At 42.1% G+C, this 11,910-nt stretch overlaps 1 non-coding gene across 1 annotated transcript; it reads right to left on the bottom strand.

The window, feature by feature from the left end:
• Nucleotides 1-10,249: 10,249 nt before the first annotated feature.
• On the bottom strand, nt 10,250-10,368 carry LOC145411755 (5S ribosomal RNA). The gene has a single exon (XR_013899457.1). It is a non-coding gene; the product is annotated as a 5S ribosomal RNA (ribosomal RNA).
• Nucleotides 10,369-11,910: the final 1,542 nt, after the last annotated feature.

Here is an 11,910-nt window from a genome sequence, read left to right as displayed (position 1 = left end):
GGGTCCTTGTCTGGCCTGTATTCTCGTGGGTTAAGGAAGCTCCCTAACATCTCTTGCTAAGCGACCTATTCTGCTTATCTTTCCATACTGCCCATTTCTTTGTCACTGAAATCACTCAAATACCACCATACTTAGCATAATTAATATACAAATATCTATCAATCAGCCGTATGCAAAAGTAAATCGCTGAGGAAGAGGTGTTAGGAGCTTCCTAAACTGACGAGAATGCTAACCCAGTCCTATCCTGAGTCCTGGGGGTCATGTTGGCAGGGGGAAGCGGTGGCTTGGTCAATAGAGAGGTGGCCTGCAGTCCTACTGGACCCAGGTTCAAATCCCCACTGGGGCAGGGAACAGGTTCAGGATTTGAATTTCATAAAATCAGACTTTACTGATCTACCAGAAGATCGGCTGACATGTGTAAATACCATCGCTAATACCAGCACACCAGTCTTGTATGAGACAGCCCTAGCATGTATTCAATATGGACGGTGGGTGTAAGCGCCGAAGTGGTGACATGTAGAAGTGTATGGCATGTAGGAGGACTACTGGGTCTTGGGAGCCTATGCCCAGAGTCTGACACATAAAAAAAAAAAAAAAAAAGGTACTGATGGCAACAGTGATATCCGTCCTGGCAAGACAGGACGATATGAAAGACACGAAGAGACGAGAGAAATTTATATAGAAAGAGAAATTTAGTTAATTTTGGTGAGATTAGTTGTAAGAAAAGTTAACATGAAAAAATAATCCAACTAACACAAAGTATATATTATAAATAATAGGCGAAAATGTGTGTGTGTGTGTGTGTGTGTGTGTGTGTGTGTGTTTGCTGACCACTCATACTCTGGATTACTTACCGCCAACATGCTTAAATTCATTATGTGTTCCTGAATGGAGTTAAAAAATTCTGAGGTTTAAATTATCTGCCTGACCCCAAATGACACTCGGCCCAGGTATTATTAAACTCTCCCACCCGTACTGTTATATACTGACGCCGTACTCAGAGGCACAGAGGACGACCAGGCAAGGGCAGTTTGTCTCCAGATGGAGTGAAGTGAGGCTGTGCGTGTATAGGCTAAAGACATTCCCTACCACGCTGCAGTAGTGACAATTTGGACCGATTAATATCCACTTCTGTTCTGACTCCGAATTGCAATATTAAAATGTAAAATGATACTGGGTTATTAAAATGCGAAATGATACTGGGTACTAACACTTCCAGGACAGTTGTGCGATTTGTATGTCCTGTGAAGCAGCAACCAAGTCAGTATATTAAACGTGATTCAACAGTAGCAGTCGTCATACTAATCAACATACTGATCAAAATATCAAGAGTGAATTTACTGAAATATGGAAGCTGTGTTTATTGCGTTGATGGTGAGGGTGGTGAAGATACATGCTAGAGTGGATGGAAATGTTATATAAACTAGGTATAGTTTGGAGGTGTTAATAAGGAAAACTTGTCGATAACAGGTGGTATAATGTACTTATATTTGGTGCGGGAAGAAACTGCACAGTGATGGCGATAGAAAATGGAGTTGATGTTTGTGACGGTGGGCCATGAATGTTGTTGACTTGTTGAATATTGGCCGGCTTCATACTGCCCATATTGTTAGTCACGTTTTCTTTCTTGTATTCTTTCTTGTTTAATTGTGGCAGGCGCTTCTACCGTTCAGAATTAACCGATTCTGACCAAACTTGGACACAATGACCAGCCTATGACCTAGTTGTGTCCGCAAGGTTTTGGTTGCTAGGCAACCACTCATTGTCTGGCAACGGCCAAAAATCCGCGTTTTTTCTTTTTTAATTGTGGCAGGCACTTCTGCCCGTCAGAATTAACCGATTCCGACCAAACCTGGACACAGTGACCAGCCTATGACCTAGTTGTGTCCACAAGGATTTAGTTGCTAAGTAACTATTCGTTGCCTACCAATGGCCCACTTAATGATGGCCATCTTTGCCTACTGTCTTGTGATAATTTACAATTTAGTTCACTCTTGGAGAAACTTTTGACTTTGATGGGGTTAAAAACAATTTACATTAACCCAATTTCTATGACCCGTCTCACATTAACTGATTACATTCAACTAGCATTAGCCAAGATTAAATTACTTCATAATCCAACTGAGTGGGTTAAATATTCAACTATATGGAGTTGCATCAGATCACACCAGGGTGTTTTAGGATGAGGTTGCGAGGGGACCGACAGTCTTCAGGAATGCGTCTGATGGCCCATATTATTACCCTGTATGGTCTGTGAACCTCTTTTTTCTTTATTCCTGATATCAACAGACGAGCCTATTCAGTTTGAAAAAAAAAAAAAAACTCATGGCATCATAGGGATTATTTGGAGATAGTTGCCTTTCCTTTCACAATAGGGAGGTTTCACCTTAGTTGAATAAAATCGTCTGTTGATACTAAGATAAAATTTCAAAAGACGTAATAATAATGTAGCATTTAATTCCTCAGTATGAAGACGTTCATATTTAGCATATCCTTTCTACCTTCATTTTTTTTTTTTTTTTTTTTTTTTTACGTGTCCGACTCTGGGCAAAGGCTCAGGGCCTATTTCTTGGGGACAGTGGCCTATCCCAAGGCCCAGTAGTCCTCCTACACCTCCTCATGTCACCACTTCGGCGCTAACACCCACCGTCCATATTGAATACATGCTAGGGCTGTCTCATACAGGACTGGTGTATTGGTATTAGCGGGGGTACTTTTACGACATGTCGGCGGGTCATCTGGTAGATCAGGAAAGTCTGCTTTTTAGGAAATTCAAATCCTTAAACTGTTCCCTGCCCCAGCCGGGATTCGATCCTGGGTCCATTAGGACTGCAAGCCGCCTCTCTTCGGCTGAGGAATGACCTCTCCTGAGTAAAATAGGGTAAAAGGACTTGGGAGAAAATGCGGATAAAACAAAAGTGAGGATATCTAGGGCAGGTGGCAGTTCTGTCAATGCAGTAGAGCGTGGCCATGTGTAGTTTGCTACAAGGTGTGAAAAGCAACTTTTGTTGTGCAGTGTTTGTGATAAATGGATGCAAAAGAGATGGAGTGGTATTAGAGGCAGGCTGAAAAATAATTGTTTATTCTATTTATGCTGTTTGTAAAGGACAGCATAGAGATGGAGAGAGGTAGAAAAGGATTTGTCTTGCTGGAGGGTCTCTTTAGAAGTTTAGTGTGTAGGGAACTTTTGCCATTTGGAAGACATGATATGTGCTAGTGGTGGGACTGGAGCTAGATCAGTAGCAAGGGTAAGAATTGGTTGGAAGAAGTTCAGGGAGTTGTTGCTCCTCCTGACATTGAGAGGGCTTTCTTTTTGTGCTAAGGAGCCCTTGTATGTATCATGTATTAGCAGTGTAATGTTGTACGTTAGTGAGACTTGGACAGTAAAGGGAGAGAATATTTGTAGGCTTAAACGTTCATAGATGACGATGATTAAATAGATGTGTTACGTGTGCTGGAATAACAGGCCGGGAGGGGGAGGGGGCAGGATTGCGAATGAAGATCTGAGAGGAAGGACAAGACTGGAATGTCTTAGTGTTGTAATGAGATGGGTAGATTGAAATGGTCTGAGCTTGTGGAGAGGATGGAGGATGACAACCGGTTGAAAAGGGTAAGAAGTCTGAACTTTGAGGGGAGAGCAGAGAGAGGCAGATTGAGAAGACTTGGGACGAGGTCAGAGTGTGACCATAATGATAAGGGACTGAACAGAGAGGCTGCTAGAGATAGAGCATCGTGGAGAGTTCTCATTAGTTGATCATGGTCGATGCATGAAAGCACGTTGGAGCCTTTATAAATGAACGATAGGACTACCTCCCAAACTGATGATTAATTTAATGAAATCTTTTCCTACCTCTAGGCTACATAGAATCTCCTTTGCGACAGTGCTCATCATTATTCATTTTACCTGCTTGCAACGTACACCTTTGCTTGCTTATTACCATTACATTGCCTCTGACCGACCCTGCCATCGATTTCTGCCCCGCTTGCAGTGTCTGTGCCGTCTGCACACCTCGTGACCTGACTGTGTTTAGTTTCCACCTCCTTCCTTGTAATTCCATCAAAATCTCTTCCACCTGCGTCTCCCCTAGCCTCCTGTCTGTTCCGTGTTTATTCCTACCCACTCCCTCACCGTGTTACATTTCTTCCCTTCTGCATCACCATGCCTTTCCCTGGCTCAGGCTGACGTGAAATAGCTTTTCTATATTACTGGAAATTGTCGTCAAGCAGAGCAGCGAAGAGGAAGAGGTAAGTTATTGCGGTGTCAGAACACGGGTACACAAGGGACTGTTAATATTGCCATTAACCAATAAATTCGTGGTTCTGTTCAGATTTCTTCTGCTTCTTTTTCCCACCTGAAAAATGAAAATTAGCTTATTTTTGTTGCACGGTGGTGTTACTAAATATAAATGAAATCTAAACAACAGTGTGAATATATGAATGTCAGACAACCAACATGGAAAACAGGGTTTGAAACGTACAACTTTGATGGGAGATTGGAACTCTGTTTTTATAAGATGGTTTAACTAAAGTAGCTGTTATATGTTAAGCTGGAAAAAAGAAATGCATTATAAGATAACACAGCATTATACGAGTATACCAGTAACAATATACTGAATGGTTTCGTTATTTTGTGTTTGTTCTTTGATATAAATTTTAGCGTAAGCGGATAAATGACACAACCAGTTATATAGAAATCAAAATGAAGTCAAGCGGTGAAGTTCGTCCCCTCAGTTTTCTTCCACATCCTACCAACTGTGAGGAGAGTAACACAAAGGGCGTTGTGAGTGTGGGGTGTGGCGGCCTCTGTCTGACCTCGTTCTCAAAATAACCAAATTGGGAACCAGGAAGGGACCTCATGCGGCCTGCAGCTGGTAATTATTATTCCTTCTCTGTATAATAATGCAACATTTGATTTGTTACTGTTCAGGTCTCGTAATCTCGTAATTTGACCTGAGACAATACAGTGTTGTCACTCTGCTTTTTTTGTGTGTGTGCAATTTGTGATATGTGCCAAGGAGATACTTTGCTATGTGCTATTGGTGACATGTGCTAAGGTAGTATTTTGTTTTTGCAACTGGTGATATATAGTGAAGATATGCTTAAGGTTATGCCGTCAGCAACATGTGTTAAGGAGTTGCTATGTTTTGTGCGTTTGGTGATGTGTTTACCTGATGCTTTACGATGCAGTTGGTGACATGTGCTATGGAAACAGACTCTTGTTTTGTGCCACTGATACATAAAGTGTGAAAAACAGTCTTTCGATACATAAGGAGTTAACGTCATATGGCAGAGACTAAGGCTGCCTCTCACAGAATATAGTTTTGTCATGACAAATATTGATTATTTGTAAATAGGGTCCAAGGAATGACATGCATACATTCCTCTCCGTATGTGTAGCAATTTTCAACTCCTTGACTTGGCCGGATATTAGTTAATAAACTTGAATCAAATTCCAAACTCCCCCCCCACCTTCCCGCCTTTACTTTTGTCAAAGCTATGACTGAATAACAATAATCTTTGAGTCAGTGTTGTGTGCAAAGGAGCTTTATTTGGGATGATGATCCGATACTAACAAAAACCTGCAGTTATTGTATATACTCTCAGGCAATTGACATATTTTGATTAGGTAAGAATACAACTCAGAAGCTGTATTATTGTTAAATTCAAAATATATTTGTTCAGTATTTGAAGTAATTTATTTAAGTGGGCGATTCACGTAATCTCTCTCTCTCTCACTCACTCTCTCTCTCTCTCTCTCTCTCTCTCTCTCCCCGCTGCCGTCCACTCACCTACTGTATACTCCCTGTTGCAGCTCGTGTTCCTCTGTCCTTCAGCCCGGCCATCCCTTTCCCATCTTCCTCCCCTTCCTTTATTTATGTTCCCTTCTCCTGACTATGGCTGTAAATCCACAGTGGCCACTCCACAGCGTCCCTCCTCCCTTTCTGTAAGTTTCCTGTTACCTTTAGTGGCCACTCCACAGCGTCCCTCCTCCCTTTCTGTAAGTTTCCTGTTACCTTTTATCTTGCTTATACTCCCCCCCCCCTCTCTCTCTCTCTGATTCGTAGTTTTTGGTAATCCGGGGTAACAGTTCTCATGCAATTATGGCTGGACCACCCTGTAAGAACCTTAAATCCATAGATCCTTATATCTGTGTAACTATGTACTGAAACCCTTCGTGTGTGTGTGTGTGTGTGTGTGTGTGTGTGTGTGTGTGTGTGTGTGTGTGTGTGTGTGTGTGTGTGTGTGTGTGTGTGTGTGTGTGTGTGTGTGTGTGTGTGTGTGTGTGTGTGTGTGTGTGTGCAAACTTTATACGATATTGTCCGTAATTTAATTGAAGACTTGCTGATAATACAATGATCCTTAATTGACAATGCATAAAGGTCAACATCGTGACTGTGGCTTTCCTGAATAGTCCACTACCTCAACCAGCCCATCGTATCATATCCCACCTCCTTCCCACAAATTATCCCTCACACCCCTCTCAACCTCAAAACCTTTCTATATAACTCACCCCACTCTCTTCCTCCCCTATTCTTCTTCGTACCACAGGCCTCCTCTCATATTCCTCCCACCACTGCATTCCTCCGTAGCCTATTCCTCCCTTCACCTCTGCCATCCTACTATATTCCTCTCATCACCACTGCCCTCCTAACATATTCTCCTCCCCTGCCTCCATTCTATTTTCCTCTCCGCATCCCTGTCTTCCCCCTACGTTCTGCTCCTCACCACATTTTTGCTCAGTCCTTCTTCTGGCTCTTCGTTTATTGTCTTTCCTCAGCTGCAGACGGAACTGCTTTCCAAACCGGCGGGGAATATAGAATAGGCAAAATGCACCATGCAAATGGAAAAAATGGAGAGAGGACAGTACAGTCGCAGAATTCATTGAATGGTAGATTTTACTCTGGTGGAGTGGGGGGTTGACTGCAGGAACCTTTTGTGAAGATTTCTATTTCAGTGTCATTTTTATTCCTAGAACTGCGTTTCATCTTTTTACATTTTATTACAGGGTGTGAACGAATGGCTAAATATATACTGAATCTATCCCGCAAACATTTTACGAGTGACCTGCAACATTTTAATTAATACGAAACATTTCCCCCAAATCAATAATCATAGTAGGCTGTCCGAGAAAAGCATCCACCGTGGCTTCTGATCATCTCCCAGAATTCACACTCGGAAGCTAACGAAGATTTAGAATTATACCCATATTTAAGACGGGTTCAAACAAACCTTAGTAAATATGATCGAAACGATGTTACTAAACTTGTAGGAAAGCTTCATAGAAGAAATAAACTGATAGACACTGAAGACGACTTCTCATCAATCTGGCATCCAGTCAACAATGTAGGTTGACCGGTAAGCACTTTATTCTTGCTGTTATCAGATGATGATATTTAGAAAATTAAGATTACACTTAACAACTTACCATCCACGACACCAGAAAGAGAGCCTCTGGGTCAGTCAAAACTTGCCATTCATTCAACCAGAAGGTAAATTAGTCAGTTTATCTACCAATCATCCAGTCAGCCAGCAAGTCAGGCTGGCCAACAGCAGTTGATTTGATGACTCTTTTAATAGAAGCAAAAGTGAATAATTCTAGAGGCCAGACGGTCAGCAGTACTCGTGAGGTTGGAGAATAAAGGAAAGTGAACAGAGGTTGCTCCTTTACCCAGGCGCAGGGGACAGAGAGTAGAGTGCTCTTACATATTCCTCCTCTGACTTAATACACGGAACGCTTGACGGTCCACATCTCTTCTGCTTTCGTCCCTGCGTGTTGTGAAGACTTCTGCCATCCTAGATTATGCTAACACTTATATTAGTTTCTGCTGACCACTCTCTCTATTTCTTAGTAATATCCTCCCCTTCACTTTCAGACAACAGAGTAACACAGACTTACTTTCTTGTTTCGTTTTGAGAAGTGTAAAATTATCTACCGTTAAACCTATACAACCCAGCTAACAATGCACAGCGTCACTGTTTCCATTACCTTATTCTTGCCTCATCACCCAACAACATCCCCGCCCACGTCCATTCTCCCCTTCATCCAAGAGAGGAAGGTGTATGAAATGTGGTATAAACTGAGAATGGAAGTGCCAGAGACGAAAGAGATTGGGAGCAAAGGGTTAAATTATGTGTAAAGTATTGGCAGACTGGTTGAATTAAGAATGTGGGGTGTGGAAAGGGTAAAATTAAAAGAGTAAGGACACAGAAATGACAGATGTGACAAGTAGAAAAAGTAAGAAGTGAAGAACAAAAGGAAAATTACGGAAATTGATGAATGAATGACACTGAAGTAATGAGGGAGGCTAGAAGAGCGCAGATTAGATCGATGGAGGGAAACCTATAATGAGGGAGAACAGGGGTACGAGGAAGGTGGGATGTACGAGGGTGGGTGCGTGGTGGGGAGAGTAAGGAGACATTCAGTGACATGGATGAGAGCCAGTTAACAGGAAACGAGAGAGAGAGAGAGAGAGAGAGAGAGAGAGAGAGAGAGAGAGAGAGAGAGAGAGAGAGAGAGAGAGAGAGAGAGAGAGAGAGAGTGAGAGAGAGACGGAAGGTGTGAACAGAAAGAGAGAGGGAGGGAGGTAAGGATCATCAAGAAAAGTGTTGCCTGGGGGATGTTATGAGACATGGAGGAAGGGTGGTGAGCGGAAGGCCAAGAAAAGATGGCCAGGATCAAAGACAGTGACATGGAGACAAAGGTGAAGGAAGAAAAAAGAAAAATTATGGGAAGTAGGAAGGAAGGAGAAGATTGGTAGGAAGGAGGTAACAAAGATTTATATATTTGTTCCATTCGTATATCCTACCATCTCTCTGCACATTGTGGTAAGATGTAAGTTTCCCAGTAGTATTCACTTTGTCCATCATTCAACATACTTTCTTTAGTCACTCGGCTGTGGCAGATCATTTTTCAAAAGTTAACAGTCGTCTGGGTAGTAACAAAATAGGGTAAGTTACTTTTTTTATATTAATTATACGATAAATCATAAACCTCCTACCTACCTTAGTAGTTTCCTTGTTAGTCGCTCACCTACGCATCATATCTCCGTCTTTACCCAATATATTACCAATATGCCGGGAATCGAACCCAAGACTCTCAGGTGAGAGCCAGGCAGCATACCACTACACCACGACCAGGTAAAAGCTACCTCACATTGTCACCATCTTGTAACCGATGTCCCTCCGCCCCCACTGTGGGCATTAAGAGGGTGAGATAACCCCCTGGCACTCGGGCAAGTAGATGCTTTTTAATCTATCCCAAGCACTTACGGCAAGTCAGAATGAAGAGAGAAACCTGTTTTGTACACAGGAAAAATCATCCAATATATTACCAATACGCCGGAAATCGAACCCAGGACTCTCAGGTTCGATTCCCGGCATATTGGTAATATATTGGATGATTTTTCCTGCGTACAAAACAGGTTTCTCTCTTCTCTCCGTCCTTATGCTTTACTTTACCGGTTATATCCTCTACTTATTTCTGCTCCCTTCACCAAAGTCTTCCTTTTTCTCCTGCTTATGACATCTACTGTAACATATTCCTTTCCATTCCGGTCTGTACTGTCCTGAGTTCACCTTCAAAGGATATGGTTAGACTCTAGATTTCCAGTTGTTATAGCAGATCTGGAAACCCTCAGTGAATGCCTTCATAATTATCACGATACAGAGGCATACTCCTGTCCCACATGATTTGCCCTTATTTATTAGTACTAAAGGTCCTTTATTTCACCACCATTTTCTGGGCTTTATTTCGTTGCCGAAAATGTACTGTCTGAACCGCATGTCCCAAATATATTCTTCAACACATTCTACCGCTTCATATCCTCTTTAAAGTGTAATCTGTTCTTTAGTTATTTTAGTATAATTCTTTTCCATCTGAACAAAACCAGGCAGTGAGGAACAGTATACTGTACAGTGGTACACCTGGATTTAGATCGCCACACCTCGTAATGGTTATGTGGTGCCAGGTCTTACGCTGATGTCCTTGTATTTGACTTACACTTCCATCATTGATAGTAATAATAATGACAATAACAATAATAATAGTAATAATAATAAGGAGAGGAAGAAGAGGAAGAGGAAGGTTAAGAGGAAGGGGAAGAGGAAGAAAAAGAATGTAATAATAATAATAATAATCCATCCATTGCCAGACGCCATGTATCCCAGACGGGGTGGCCAAGGGCTTAGAGTTAATTGTTTTACAGAGAGGGGCACTAATCCTCCACCAACCCCACTTGACACGTAGGGATGCCAACAGCATCTGGTGTTCCCAGGCGGTCACCCATCCAAGTACTAACCAGACCCAACGTTGCTTAACTTCGCTGATCGGACGGGAAGCGGTGTACTCAACGTGGTATGGCCGTTATAATAATAATAACAGCATCATACACATAGGGAACAGAGTGTGTCGTCCTGTGTCAAAATCTACTACTCATTTGGGATGGAAATGTATTCACATGCAACAATGAGAGAGGCAGCGAGTCTCAAGAGGGAGAGGGAAGGTAGGGAGATCGGGTATGTTACGGTGAGGGAAGTTATGGAGACGATAGACCTGGTGGTGAAGGGAAGTTAAGGGAAAAAGGTGTAGACAAATATAGAAGGTAGGATATACGAGAGAGAGAGAGAGAGAGAGAGAGAGAGAGAGAGAGAGAGACAGAGAGAGAGAGAGAGAGAGAGAGAGACGGCTAATGAATCCTGTAACTAATTTCTCCAGCTTGAAAATTCTCTCCTGAGTTGAAAAAGATCTACTGGAGATAACAAGAATACAATATAAAAGACGTCAAGGTAATGAGGGGCTAATCGAATATAAAGTCATAGACACTAATGTGTTTAGCTTTACACTGTCATGAATTTATCAAACGGGGTAATTATGCCCACATAGTAAAATTAAATTTGCTGTGAAGATATATTTTCCGTCCGACTTGGATCCGAAGAGTGTTGAGTTGGGTTCTGAAACACAGTTCCCTGTAAGTGTCTTTTCCATCATCTTCGAGAGTCTTGCAGTATTCGAGTGCTGCTGTATATTCCTCCCAGAATGCTACACGCTTGTCCTTAGTCAATAAAACTGCTCACTAAGAGTATTCAGTAAACTCCACTCACCTCACCCAGTCAGAGCTCTTCCCTCCAGGCCAACAAACTGAGAGTCATTATTTGCCAAACATTTCCAACACTCCCTGGCGTCTGCCTCACTTTCACCACCAGGCTGGCAGCATGTAAACAAAATTTTAAATTATAAATGCCAGAACCGCGACGAGGTGAAGAGAATGTTATGAATTCAATTCCCTGGATTGCCTACCAAGCCAGCAGTCCATGTTAAGTTATGTATTAAATGTTGGCATGTTGGGACCGATACAGAATGCAGATTTATGCTGCTTTTAGCTACATCCTCCAGGTGATCACATGGTCTTGCAGAAATAAATCTCCTTTCACAAGCGATTGCTTGACTGCACAGCCACAGTTTTGCTTTTACATGACATATACTAGATGAAGATGTAATAATTTCCCCCAAACATCTGATAGCTGAACGACATTTAATAATTAGGTTTGCATTACTTATGACAGTGAAAACAGGTGTTGTATAATAAACATCTTATCTGTTAACCTGCCATCACTGCCAATCATCCTGTGTAAATTCACTGACGGCAAAGGCTTTCGTAATATTCTCCTTTCTGACGTGTTGGTTGTAAGACTGTTCCTACACAACCCCCCCCCCATGAAAGTAAAGTAGATAAATACAGATCTCGATGGCGTGGTCGTAGGTACTTGTAATTAGATAGGAAGGTCAGTTGTAGATCGTCGGAGCACTGCTAGAATGAAGTCGTGAGATGTAGAATGGCTCGAACCTGTCGCTGCTTATGACATGGTGCGTCGTCGGCTAGAGTGAATAGGTAGGTCCCTTTCTCTCTCTCT

The sequence above is a fragment of the Coenobita brevimanus genome, chromosome 90 (genome assembly GCF_032717465.1).
Source record: "Coenobita brevimanus isolate Jiangsu-jjx chromosome 90, ASM3271746v2, whole genome shotgun sequence".
In the NCBI taxonomy this organism is placed as follows: Eukaryota; Metazoa; Arthropoda; class Malacostraca; order Decapoda; family Coenobitidae; genus Coenobita; species Coenobita brevimanus.
This window is presented reverse-complemented; position numbering and strand designations above follow the sequence as displayed.